The sequence below is a fragment of the Physeter macrocephalus genome, chromosome 16 (assembly GCF_002837175.3).
Source record: "Physeter macrocephalus isolate SW-GA chromosome 16, ASM283717v5, whole genome shotgun sequence".
In the NCBI taxonomy this organism is placed as follows: Eukaryota; Metazoa; Chordata; class Mammalia; order Artiodactyla; family Physeteridae; genus Physeter; species Physeter macrocephalus.
Genome location: NC_041229.1, coordinates 98,920,312 through 98,924,204, shown reverse-complemented (window position 1 = coordinate 98,924,204; position 3,893 = coordinate 98,920,312).

Here is a 3,893-nt window from a genome sequence, read left to right as displayed (position 1 = left end):
TTCGTGCCCCGGTCCGGGAAGATCCCACATGCCGCGGAGCGGCTGAGCCCGTGAGCCAGGGCCACTGAGCCTGTGCGTCCGGGGCCTGTGCTCCGCAACAGGAGAGGCCACAACAGTGAGAGGCCTGCATACCACAAAAAAAAAAAAAAAAAGGAAAGAAAGAAATGAGCCTTCATCTTCACCATTCTAGAGATTCCAGTCACCCCGCTTGGAGAGCTCACACCAGAACAATGAAATTTGCAAATTCCAAATTTGCAAATTGCCTTCCCACTGAATCAGGTTTTGTTATTCCTGCTTTGTTGTTACTCTGATATCTTCAAGGTGAATTAAGCCTTTGGGGATGTTTCCTCAAGGACTAATTCCTTAGTTTCTGAAGGATATGGTGCATTGCCTCTCCTCTCCACTCGCATAGCCTGCCTCATGAACAATTTTCTCCTACCAAGCATCCTATTTCCAGGAATGGCAAAGTCAGAGAGCAAAGGTAGGTATAAGGCGGGTATAAGGAAAACGCTGAACCACATATTATCTTCTCTGGCAGAAGATGTGGTAAGAGGCGAAAGTAACTGAAACTCCTGCACAAGACTGCAAAACCCTTCAGGGCTGAGTCTGTTTTCTTCGTTGCTGAACTCGTCTCCAAGTCCAGAGTTGGGACCAGATGAGCTCTCAATAATTGCTTTTGAACACATTTTTATGGCACATGCATGGTCTCATTTGAGCCTCATGGAGCGAAGACATGGTTAGGTAGAAGATCCTACTTTGCAGTTCAGAAAACACTTTCTGAGAGTCCCTTTGGGCCTTTGCTCAAAGTCCCTTTGTTCAGAGTTTACAGCCCCATAGGCAAGGAATGTCTCTCAGAGTCAGGCTCGTATCTGAATCCCAATTCTACCACTAATTCACCGTGAAACCTAGGGTAAACGGTTTAATTTCTCAGATCCTAAATTTCCTCAAGTCTAAAACAAATGTAACAACTCCAAATTTAAGAGTGTATGGTAAAAATTAAATAAGGTGATGACTAAGAAATCTAGCACCAATTAGTTGCTCAATATATATTTTTCTCTTCCCTTCCCTTTCCTTCACTTTCTGATATCAACCCTGGGCCTTGCCACAATTCCATGGCCGTGAACAAATAGTAAGGAGATCATGAACAAATGATAGGGCAAGATAATGAATTCAGGAAGGTGAATATAAATCCTTTTCACCCAAGAAATAAAATCAATATGGGTGTTTAACTTGGGGGATGGAAGGGGAGAGTGCATTTGTTTACATCCCACATAGTCAAGGGTAGCCAAAGGATGTCTCCGTGAGCCATGGCCACTGAGTCTGTGCGTCCGGGGCCTGTGCTCCGCAACAGGAGAGGCCACAACAGTGAGAGGCCTGCATACCACAAAAAAAAAAAAAAAGGAAGAAAGAAATGAGCCTTCATCTTCACCAATAGTAAGGAGATCATGAACAAATGATAGGGCAAGATAATGAATTCAGGAAGGTGAATATAAATCCTTTTCACCCAAGAAATAAAATCAATATGGGTGTTTAACTTGGGGGATGGAAGGGGAGAGTGCATTTTTTTACATCCCACATAGTCAAGGGTAGCCAAAGGATGTCTTTTTCACTGAATGTATTGTTGTGTGCCCAATGAACCCCTCTAACCAATCTTGAATTTATGAGAAGTTGATCCTCCATGCCCTTCTATATGGGAACAACCATTTTATTAAAATGGCCCTTCACCCTACCTACAGCTGATTTGTTCAGAAGTGAGCACCTGACCCACGTTAGGTTTAATAAAATTTTTTCCATGGGCATTGTGAAGTTCAACATGTAAAAGAGATTTAGCATAGGAGACCCGATTGTCCAAAGTAGAGAAGTCAAGAGAGAGGCAAAAATGAATTAGTTATTCAAAGAGAATCTGCAACGAAAAAGACTAAGAGCTCTGACAGTTTCTATTTCCTACTTCCCACTGTACTAAGACACTGCCACAGTAATGTTCTTGCTTCCTTACGACACATTGGAATCCTACAATAAATTCCCCTTTGGGGACTAGTTCAAGCTTGGTCATCAGGGCTAAAGGATTCCATACTTATAGAACTCTAATGGAAAGGAGTTCTCCAGTATGGTACAGCAGATCTACCCTCATTGACACTGATTATATCTACACTCTTTGAATAAAGAAGGGACTGGGTCTCATTATGAGACCCAGTAAATAAAGTAAATGAAGAGTGTGTCTTTACTTCTATCATTCTCCCATTGCAAGAGAAACTTCCCCACTCATAGCTTAGGTAACCAATGTTCTAGCACTTGACCTTCCCCTTCAAGTGATCAGACTAGAGTAAGCCCCTGACCCAGGTTTCATCAGTGCGTGAACAGAGTAGAGAGCCATGAGATGCTCTAGAGTCGTACAATGATTACTAGTCTGGGAAGATCCCACATGCCACAGAGCAACTAAGACCCTGCACCACAACTACTGAGCCTGTGCTCTAGAGCCCGCAAGCCATAACTACTGAGCCCGCGTGCCACAACTACTGAAGCCCGCGCGCACCTAGAGCCCGTGTTCCACAACAAGAGAAGCCACCGCAATGAGAAGTCCGCGCACCACAATGAAGAGTAGCCCCTACTTGCCACAACTAAAAAGAAAGTCCGTGCGCAGCAACGAGGACCCAATGCAGCCAAAAATTAATTAATTAATTATTTTTTTTTTAAAAAAGTATCTCCCCCTTGAGGATTTAAACTGAAAAATATGGGAAAAGACTAAGTTAGCTGAGAAATGAGACTCACAGATGATGATAAGCTATGGAGAGAATGGTTGAGTCATGTTTATGGACAGACCAGAGAGGAAATAAGCAAATGTCAGATGCTGAGGAGGCAGCCATATAAACCAGTCCCTAGTGCTACATTAGATCTTTCCAAATCTTGAATTATGTTCCAGACTGAGTTCTAGCACTCCCAATAGGCCCCCCCAAGAAATCCCTGTCTGCTTTTTGGAGCCTAAAAGTCTTAACCCTAGACCCATATTCTACTAGATAATCTGAATGGTCTCCTTTACAACCTAAAGAACCTAATAACTCATTGTCCTAGCTCCTAATAAAATATTATTATTATTATTATTATTATTATTAATACAGCTAAGAGTTACAGAGCACCTATTATATGTCAGACACTATTCTAAAAACTTTTAGATGTATTTAACAACTCTATGATGCCTTAGCAACCCTATGGTATAGGTGCAATTATTAACCCCACGTAGGGATGGGGAAAATAAGACATAGAGAAGTTAAGTTGTCCAGGGTCACAGAAGCAAGCCTCTTGATTTGAGCTCAGGGACTCAGGTTCCAGAAACTCTAGTCTTATCTACTTTCTTATATCACCTTTGAACACCATTTTATAAACAATTGTCCCTTCTCTGGTAACAGAATGACTTAAGGCAAAATGGCCCCTGAATCACTTTGCTGTACACCTGAAACTAAAATAACATTGTGAATCAACTATACTCCAATATAAAATAAAAATTAATTTATTAATAAATTTCTCCCAACAACAACAAAATAGTAGCCTTATTCATTAGGCTCTTTCTCCAGGAATCATAAAAGATGGTTTTCCTGCTTAGGAACTTGGGAGTCATGTGAAGGGACATTCAAAGGTCATAGGTAAGAGAAGACAAAATAAATAAAATAAAAGACCTATTTAACAAGGAGAGAACTTTACTCAGCCTAAATCCCTATACACTTGCCAGTTCTTGGCTAAGCAGCTGGATGGATAGAAGCTGGAAGAGAGTGCATGTAATGGTCATTCAATAAAAATTTATTCAGGGGCTTCCCTGGTGGCGCAGTGATTGAGAGGAGTCCGCCTGCCGATGCAGGGGACACGGGTTCGTGCCCCAGTCCGGGAAGATCCCACGTGCC